The 10,375-nt window shown below is 39.4% G+C and overlaps 1 pseudogene; it reads left to right on the forward strand.

Annotated features, from left to right (window-relative positions):
• Nucleotides 1-7,390: 7,390 nt before the first annotated feature.
• On the forward strand, nucleotides 7,391-7,689 carry LOC105096765 (bolA-like protein 2; annotated as a pseudogene).
• The last annotated feature ends 2,686 nt before the right edge of the window (nucleotides 7,690-10,375 follow it).

The raw sequence follows: 10,375 nt of genomic DNA on the forward strand, positions 1-10,375 counted from the left end.
GATATTTTCTTCTCACTCTATCTATTAATATAAAAATTTGAAAACACTTAAATGTGTGATAATCAGACACTGGCAAATAAAAGATGTGGCTGTAGGATGAATTTTATGTTTAATTTCATAGGAAAGTGTTCACTAAACATTAAGCGAAGAAAGCAGGTCATAAAAGATCCCAAAACGCTATTTCCAGTTCGATACTTTTCTTTTAAAGTCTATTATTTGTCATAGACTCCAATAGCCTGAGCCCCGCTGGGTCTATCCTGACGTGTAAGAGCCTTTGCTCAAACACTCCTAACTGCTGTGCTTTTCTGATACCACCTTCACCAACAACTAACAATTGCAGGCTCTGTGGGCCTCCTCTGTGCCAAGTACAGTTCTGTGAGCTTTGCAGGAACTCAGTCATTTAAAATGATCCAAAACAACCCACTGAGGCATGTGCCACTGTTATCCCCACTTTATAGCTCAGTAAACTGAGGCACAGAGAAGTTAAGTGGCTTATTCGATTCACAAAGTAGTCAGTAGCAGAGCCGTATTTGAACCCAGGAAGTCCGGTTTCGGACCTTACACTCTTTCTCCTAAATTTGGATATTTATTCTGTCTCCTCTCTCCTCAGTTATTTCTTCCTCCCTCAGTTGGTTCTGCTTCAGTCAACCTTTGCCATTTCTCCTGTGTGCTCCTCGGTTTGTCAGGGCAGAATGGGGATGCTCAGAGTAAACATAATCTAAATTGTTAGCTCAATAACCTTAATTTTATGTGCAACGTGAAATTAATAGCTTCTGGTCAAGGCAGTGTTTATTAGAGCCTCCCATGCCCCTCCCATAGAGAAAGGGAATAAGTCTTTTGTTGTCATTTAGAGACCACTTATTGTTTAATACAGGTAGGAGGCTGTTTCCACTAGTTGAGTGGCTGGGGGTCTGACTGTCGGCTCATCCCTGTGGTGATTATGTACTTAATGCTTTTATATATATGTATGTATGTATATATATATATATATATATATATATATATATATATATATATATATATATATATAAATTGGAGTACAGTCAGTTTACAATGTTGTGTCACTTCCTGGTGTACAGCACAATGCTCCAGTCACACATGTACAGACATACATTCCTTCTCATGTTCTCTTTCATTATAGGTTACTACAAGGTATGGAATGTTCTCTGTGCTGTTTGCTAGTCAGCTCCTTTACTGTCTATGGGGAAGAACTCAGAGCTAAGCGGGTTAAGCGAGCATCTGGTGCCTCCAGTGATAACCTTGGAGAAGCCCCAGGCCTTGAAATAATAGACTGTGGGTAGGATGTTCTTTTATTCATGCCTGGAGAGTCTCAGAGGTGAGCATTCCTGGGCGGGGGAGTCCCATGGAGCCTAGAGACACTGGCAGCACACCTGACAGTGGGCAGAGCCCTTCCTCCCCTGGCCCACTGCCATCAGGCCCTAGACGGAGTCCAGAAGCATCCCCGCTCCCCAGGGGTTTGCTTCCTCCTGCAGGAGGAGGGGCCGCCCCACTGGCAGGAGAACAGTGGGCCTCACCGGACCTTGTTATGAGGTTATGTTTTCATCTTGTTCCAGTCTCTGCTTGGCTGGCTAGGAGTGCTTCTCCGTAAGGGTCCTCATAAACGTGTCACCACACGAATTCTCTGTAAGAACTGGTAATTCTTCATATCTGCCTTCAAACATTTGAGTAATCAATTCCCCTGAAGTCTCCCGCTGAAGAATATTAAGAGAGAAGATCAAAGGCAGTTGTACAAGGGATGGTGCTAAAAAGCGGGGAAAGTGATGCTGATTTCCAGTAGATAAGATGATGTTTGCTGTTTCACTGTAGTTTCCAAAACAAAATAAATGATAAGAACCAGACAGGGAACTCCTGGAGCTTGCTTGAATGTGAACCTGTTTTCCTTCTGCTGTCTGTGGCTGCGGTGGGAGAGAAGGCCTTGGAGTGCTGTGAGAGATGACTGGAAAGCAAATGCCTTTGCACTGAATTTATTATCTAGTCTTTCCAGTTTGATGGTGGGATTCTGTTCTCCTCATTTCTCACTGTTCTGACTACTTCTTACCTTATCCATGATTATAAGGTATCCTTTAAATAAATGCGTGTGAAAAATTGAAATTTAAGACCATCACATAGTCTCCCTTTAAGTCATGCGTTTGTCTTGCCATGTAAGAATTGCCGTGTACGATGCCAAACTTTGGGTGTCAGATCTCTGCCCTGTGGCCCTTTTGATTGGGTTGCTTTTGTGATCACAGTGCATCAACCTAGGTTTTCCCTGTCACACAAATGTGCAGCCGGTAGCTTAGTTTTGACAGTTTTAGTTATGTGTCTCTTTATAGCATATGGTCACAAACTGACAAGAAGAACTGTATTTTGCTAAATATAAATCCTCCAGGAAAAAGAGAGAAGTGGCTTTTTGGGCAAAAACTATAAATTCTTTTAGAGTTAATTTGTTTCAGGTTAGATCAAGAACCATTTCTAGGTAATAGGAAAAATGTTTTAATATCTAGTTGATAAAATACAGAAAGTTTCAAACATAAAATTAATGGATGATTTTATACCATTAAATGTCAATCCTTTAATTATGCAGTTACCATAAAATATGAGTGAAAATAAAGATGTGGTCACACCATGCTCACTTATGCAAATGTATGCATGCTCTGCTCTACCAAAGGAAGTCCATGGTGTGGATGACTCCCAAAAGGTGGAGGACCATAGTGTGAGGCCAGCATAGACATACCTGGATCATGTGGCACACAGAGAGGTCAGTTATCTTGGAAACATCTAATCTCAAGCGGAGATTCAACAGGGATACAATAGATGTTTTTCCAAAAACAGGCTGCACCTGGCTAGCTCAGTTGGTAGAGCGTGGAACTGTCCAGCTCACGGCTGAGTCCGTGTTGGGCTCCCAACACCAGCAACAACAATAACAAGAAGTTTCCGTGCTTAGGCTTCCAGGGTGCTGTCTCCATTTCTGTTCTCATCAATCCCAACTCGACTCTTTTCACTTTATTCCTTCTCTTTAGATTATTTTTTATTTAAGCAGCACTTGACATGACAAAATCTTAGCCGTATGAAGTGTGTATTATATTGTGTATATTAAACCTGAACTCCCGATTCCAAATAGTTGACGCTTCTAACAAATTCTAACAAATCAAGATATTCCTGACTGGCTTTTGACTGTTTCACAAACAAAAGGTGAAACTTTAGGGACCTGCCCATTTGTTCAGGGTGTCCCTTTCATCTGGGATGTCCCGATGACCTTGTGTTTCTTCTCAATCTGTTCTTCCTTCATGGCCAATTCTGTCCTCTCTTTTCATACAAATGTGCCTGCCTTCCTAGAACCTATTTTGTTCTTATGTTCTTATTAGCTGACTCCATGTCCGTCTTCCCCACTGACTATGAATTCCTCAAGTGAAAGAAGTTTTTCTTCTTGACTTCTGCTTCCTGTATGAAGAGCCAAGGCTCAGTAATTGTAAACATAAATAAAAGGTCCTGAAAGAGGCCCAGAAGCGTGTAGCACATGATATTGTTAACCTTGTAGGAAAGAGTCCATGAGCTTCTGTTCTGAGTGATGTTCCATTTCCTGGTAACTCCATATCCCTGGCTGATATATTAACAAAGTGGATGAACCTGAAAATAATTTTCTCCTCTTATTGTTGACTTCACTGTTGTTTTTATTCTTTTATTCGAGAGTAACTTAAGTACATTAACCATAAAAGATACAGAGACAATAAAACTAAACAGAACAAAACAAACAGGAAAAAAAAAAAAAACTAGGCAAAACAACAACAACAAAGAAACATGAAAACCAAAATGAAACAAAAGAGCCAAATAATAAAGGTGGGCAGGGAAAAAGAAAGCTGAAAGCTTAGCTTAATTAAGGCAATCCCTGGTACATTCACTGTAAGGGGACATTAAAAGCCTTTGCAGCGTGTCTTATATAATTAAGCCGGTGGTGTTACAGCAATTCTTTGAGGGCCCAGATGGATTAATTAGCATATGCTATTGCATTAATAAGGTCAGTTGAGCGAGCTGTTCAGGACCTGAACAGGAAACACACATTAAGGTCTCTAGTAAGTATCTTGAGTGGAAATATTCTGAGTTGTTGAGAGAACGTCCCCATCTAGGGCTCTTGCTCCTTGGATCACCTGCTCCAGGACTGATATGATTGAATTTGGGTGGAAAGGAGGCCTTAAGCAATGAGTCTGTTAATCTGGGTGTTCAGTAATCCATTGGGAGCCACCTCTAGGTATATAAAAATGTCAGAGGTATTTCCGTGTACACACTGCCACCAGTTAAAACAAACGGTCACAGAGTCAGAGGTAAAACTTGTCAAACACTCTCAGATACACCATTCATAGAACAAAAGGTTTCCTCAACTCTGCCCAATTCTAAACAATTTAAGTAAAAGGTCGGGTGAAGGTAGGGGATGTTTACAAGGAACCAGTGGAATTTTACCACATGGAGGGGCCAACTGTAGACCCAGAAGGGAAAGGTCATATCAGAAGTTCCTCTACTTCTCCCTGGACCGTCTCCATTTCTCTCAGCCCACCTACTTCATCTTCTAGTCTCTTTATAAATCACTTTTCTCTGATTCTTCATGCAAGGACTACAGATACCAACATGAGGCACATCTTCCCAGTCCCCATGTTTAGATGTCCTTAAAAATTCAGTGTTGTCAGGTTGTGACTGGAGTCCCCGAGTCCTAACACTAACCTCACCAAGGAAGGATCTCATTCATCCAGCTTGGATCAGTATTACCTTGACTGAATGATTTGGGCAAAAGAGGCAGGGTCCCAGAGGTTGACTGCTGGAGAGCGGTTTTAGAGGAAAAACCAGGGCCTGGGCAGCGTTCACAAAGATCTCATTCAATGAATGTAGGACCAAGCACATTTGCAGGAAGTGAAGACCATGAGGGAGCTTTTGTCTATTGAAGGGAAGGACATCCAGAACATTCAGGAATGAGCTTTTATTTCCTCTTAGGTTATGGAGGGAAATATTTTGTACCTTAATGAAGACTGTGCCTTGATCATAAGTGACATTACTTGGAAGTACTGAGTCTCAGTCACTGCTGTAGAAAGCCGGAGAGTGAAGTCCACACATACTTGTGAAATTTAAAGGCATAAGTAATTGCTTCCATAATTGTTTCTGCACATTTATCTTGAGAAGAGCAGTAGCTGGGACAATAATTAATGATTTTAATAATAGTGGTCATTTCTTGCTGTGGACATTAGTCAGTATGTGACCTTCAGTTGTGACATTATACTCTCAGCCACAGTAATCACTTTTTTAAAAACCCATGTAGAATAAGACACGAATGATACCATTTCCCTCTGACATCAAAAATGATGATGGTTGTGGGGACAGTAGTGATTGGCAGCAGCTACTTCCTTTCCCTCCTGCTCCTCCAGGGCCTCCCAGCAGGACCACTGTCTCCTCTTGTCACCGTGGGCTCCTTGCCTTCTCCTCTCCCCTTGGGTTCTCTTTTTAATCCTCCTATAGATACTTCACTGCTCCACAGTCACAACCTCCGCACTCCCAGCCGGAACATGGAACCACGCTTTATGCTTTACATTTTTCACATGAAATGTAGACTTTTATGAAAATGATGTTTAAAATATAAATTGCATATCTGAGTCAGAACAACCTACAGCAAGCACATTTTAAGAATTATTCTGTAATACATTTCTTTCTTCTTTTTTTTTCATTTCTTAAGTGATGATTTTTTTTTTACATTACACTGTGACTTTCATCAGTATGCTTTAATTCTGATGACAGCACTACCAAAATAATAAATAGTGTCTGCTCCAGTAACTTAACAGAGTAAAACGTTACCACCAGTTGTTCTGAAGCATTAATAAAAAGTTTGGTGCGAAGTGAGCTTCAACAGCATGAGAAGGAAAGGCATTAGATATCGAGGTGTGGGAAGGTTACTTCAAAGCAAAATATGCATTATGATAATTTGAGAGTCTAATAGTTACAGATTTTTCCTTTTCCTGTTTCTGTTGTTATGGAAAAATATAGTAAACTTTTATTATTCTATTCCTTGTTGAGTTGCCCATCTAATTTCAAGTAGCTACATGGCAGGAACCCTTTCATACTTCTTTTATATTGCCTCAGCTGAGCACATAGCAGGTATTCAGTAAATGTTTGTCGATTGATCAATATGAACAAATAAATATTTATCCTTATAAAAAGTTTTCCTGGATTTTTAAATAATTCTTAGGAAACCTCAATGTAGAATAGAATACAGTTTTTCCCTCTTCCTGCGTCCTTTTCCTCCCTGAATAATTCAGATGGGGTTGATAAAGGTGTCCATGTCTTTGGGAATGGGGAGCCAGGGAGGCCCAGAGTGGGCGGGCAGTCAGAGGTCTCGCAGGGAGAGAAGGGCACCTACAGCTGATGGTGGCCCCACATGGCTAGTTTGAACCTGAGCAGAGTGAGAGAGAAATTCTTGGGGATGGGTGGTCTTGTGTACCATGTTTGAATCTGAACAAGTTGAGGGGGTGGCCATGGAGGGGTTACAGCTGGCGTGGGGAGTCAGAGCCCAAGCAGGCAGAGGAGAACGCCTGTGCTGGCTTTGGAATCTTTAAATGGGGAGTATCCAGAAATGGGATATTGACTCTATATATGGAGAAACTAATCAAATGAATGTATGTCCTAAAGATAATGGGAAGCAGTTTCTCATAGTTGGAAATGGTATTACAAATATAGCAAGGGAGAAAACTAGAATGGACTCTGTAGATTGGATTCAACAGTATTAGTGTGAATTCATGGCTTTTAGGATAAATTGATAAAGATAGGTAACTACAGAATTAAATACAGTTAATGTGTTTGTAAACCCACTAAACATTGATGTACACGTGTGTCTGTGAATGTTAAGTGTGTGCACACGTCTATTCCCTTGCTCTGCCCACTGGCAGGATTCTGTAACCACTTTTCTCCACAAAAAGTATCCAGGGCTCCTTTGAGAAATGCTGCTTTCAGGGCTGGTGTGGGTGAAGTTTAATAAGCCAGAGTCATCTTGTGGCAGAAGAAAGAATTCAAAGCCTTCTCGGAGGGGCTCCCACGAAACAAAGTCCAATTTCAGTATCAAAATAAATATTTGAATGGATTGCAACCTATTGGCAAAACAGAAAACCAGGAGTCTATGGTGATACAGTTAAGTAAATGAATAAACTAAAAGCTTGATAAGAAACAGGATATTTAGATCCCACATTAATCAAGTGATCAAAGTGAATACCATTATCAGTGGGACAAATTGAAATGATGCCCCAATTCTTACACACTAGATGAATAAGTGAATGACTAATGAAATATGAAGAAGGAATTAATGCAATAAAAGCTGAAATATACGTCTGCGCTGGGCTGCCACCCATGCTGGGCTGTGGCAATGGAACTCAGCGCCGAATACCTCCAGGAGAAGCTGCAGCCTGACCTGGAGGCAGAGCACGTGGAAGTGGAGGGCACGACTCCCAGACGCTGTGCGTCCAGCTTTCCAGTCCTTGTGGCCTCGTCGCCAAGTTCGAGGGGAAGCTGCTGCTTCAGAGACACCTGCTTGTGAACACTGTGGCTAGCGAAAGAGCTCCGGCACATCCACGCCTTCGAGCAGAAAACCCTGACCCCAGAGCAGTGCGCCCGAGAGCAGCAGAAATAAGGGACCCGGACCAGCACACCAATTAAATCATGAATCAGGACTAAAAAAAAAAAAAAAAAAAAAAAAAATGGCTGAAATATATATATATGGGGGGGAGAATAAAAGTCTTATTAATCAATAAAGGCAATATATGGCAAAACTGATAAACATTTGCTAAGTCTGACCGGGGGGAAAATGACATAGGCAATAATTTAGTAATAGAAAAGAAGAAATAGGGCTATTAACTAGAGCTGTGGAATTGAACAAATTTGAAGAAAATGCTATGTATGTACAGATTTGGACCAATAAATTTGCAATTCTAGGAGAAAAAAAATTATTTTTTTCTAAGAAAATGTAAATTAATAGCAATGACTCAGAAAGAAGTAGAAAACTTCAAAACCATCAATAGCACAGAAGAAATGGGAAATGCAGTCAAAAATCTTCCTCAAAGAACTAGTGCCAGATGGTTTACTCTAAGTTTCATAGAAATTTAAAGGAATAGCTAATGCTCATGTTTTAGAAATTCTTCTGGATGATTAAAAAAGGTGGAAAGCTATCTAATTAATTTTCCAAGGCTAATTTTAGAGTGATACCTAAACTGTATGATTTTAATACAAAAAGGGCAAACTTCTAGTAGTATTCGGATTATAAACATTGATGCAAAAATTCAAAGTAAGTTATCAGCAAGGAAACTGCAGCAGAGGATTGAAAGTATGACTAAGCAGGGATTTCATCAGGAGATCTAATGCAATTCTCTGTAGAAACAGATTAGAAGGGGGGAAAATACAATATAATCATCTTAATTGATGCCCTTCTAAAACAATTAGTAAAATCTACTACCAGTTAATATTAAAAAACTCTTCACTAGAAACAGAAGGGAAGCTCCTTAATGTGCTAACAGATAGCCATCAGCAATCCACAGCCAGTGTTCCAGAAAATGCTGTAACTTTTGAAGTCTTCTCAAAGTCAGGAATGAGACACTAATGAGATGCTATTCCCACAACTCTTCGACACTATAGAGGACTAAAACCAAACAATAAATTTGATAAGAAAACAGAAAGAGGAACCATTGGAAAGGAAGAGACAACTGTCATTATCTGTAGATGACACAATGATATTAAATACAAAACTTCAAATTTAAAGGAGAAATATTTAAGCCAGGGAGACTTAAATGTGCTATTAGAATGAAAGCTCTAGGCTTATGAGAAGGGCCAGTGTCAATCATACCACTCTGGTTTTAGTCCTTCTTTGGCCCGGTAACAAAATTAATTGTATAATGAAAGCATCCGTAAATGTTTGTACTATGTTAACTCAAGTTGTTTCCATAAGAAGTTACTTTGTTATCTTTAGAAATGAAGCTTTGTGTGTTATGCCATTATTTGGAAAAAGTTTCAAAATAGAAAACAGAATTGGGCTGGATTCTAATAGTTTTGCTGTTCCTCCAAAACAACCATTTCCAGATATTCACTCTCTTTTTTATCTGCTTATGGAAAGCCAGCAGATTCACATATTCGAATATATACAAACTCATAATCTATATTTGCAGTGGAGTTCCATTCACTTTTTATTTATAGGACCTTCAGAGTTGTAGAAATTATTATTATCATCATCATTACTTTCATGCATCATTGAACCCATTTTGAGCCATTGATTCAAGTTTTCAAACAGGGGCATTAACTCAGCATGATACTTACAATAGAAGATATTAAAGTCACAATTATGAAAAACATATCACAAGTGAAAAAATTCATCAGCAGAGACAAAAATACACTCTGTTAACTGAAGACTAGACAAGAATTGATCCACACTCTCACAGGACCTACAACAGCTTTTCAAAAGGTGATGATACATGTGACAAGATTCCTATGAAAATCAAATCTTTTCACATTTCCCATAAGTTTCTGAAATGCTTGTTAGCATGATCATTTCCTTACTTTTTCTTTGAAAGCTTCCATGTTATCTGAAGACCACTTGATTGAACCATGGACCAGATGTCTGGAAACTTCACTTCAGCTCCACATATTTGAGGAAGGAACATTGAGACAACATCTGGGTTGAAATTATATGTAGGAAGTGGAATAGCTAAGAGAAACTGCTCACCTCTCCCCTGTTTTCGTTGGAGGAGAGGCTCAAAGCCATTCCCTGGAACTGGGCCTAGACTTGGTACTTCTCCATATTTGAGGACTTAATTTATTAAGTGGCAATGTTTGAAAGCTTCCATGCTGATAATGGTGCATTAGGAGTCATTGTGGGTAGGAAAGCAGAACCTCGTAGAACTTTTTTTCCCCAATAAACTCATCTCTTAAAATTATTCATATCTTGTCTCTGTTTTCAAAAGGAGCACATTAGTCTTCAGTTTAAAGAAAATGTTCCAAAATATTTTCCAAAAGTATTAAATCTACTTTTTTTTTTTTGGGTGTTACAGTAATCAAGAAGTAAATCTTAGTTCATTTAGTATAATAATATAATGGTGCTTATAGGCAAAGAAAATAAACAAAACCTTCAAGTTGCATAGGAAAATATTCAAATTGGATGGAGCCTTAAGACACTGATACAGGCATATGGCTTTTGGTTTCTGCATATTGAAGGGATTGGCTATGGCAAAGTCAAATAAAAATGTAAGCATGTGTGAGTGAATGGAAAAAGAAAAAGAGCAGAGAGACCTCTGTGGATGATCCCTTTTGCTAACTTCATGTTTTCTTGGCTTTGAAGTGGAAATATCTGATATTTCCAGCTTGGACT

This window comes from Camelus dromedarius, chromosome 2 (genome assembly GCF_036321535.1).
Source record: "Camelus dromedarius isolate mCamDro1 chromosome 2, mCamDro1.pat, whole genome shotgun sequence".
Classification (NCBI taxonomy): Eukaryota; Metazoa; Chordata; class Mammalia; order Artiodactyla; family Camelidae; genus Camelus; species Camelus dromedarius.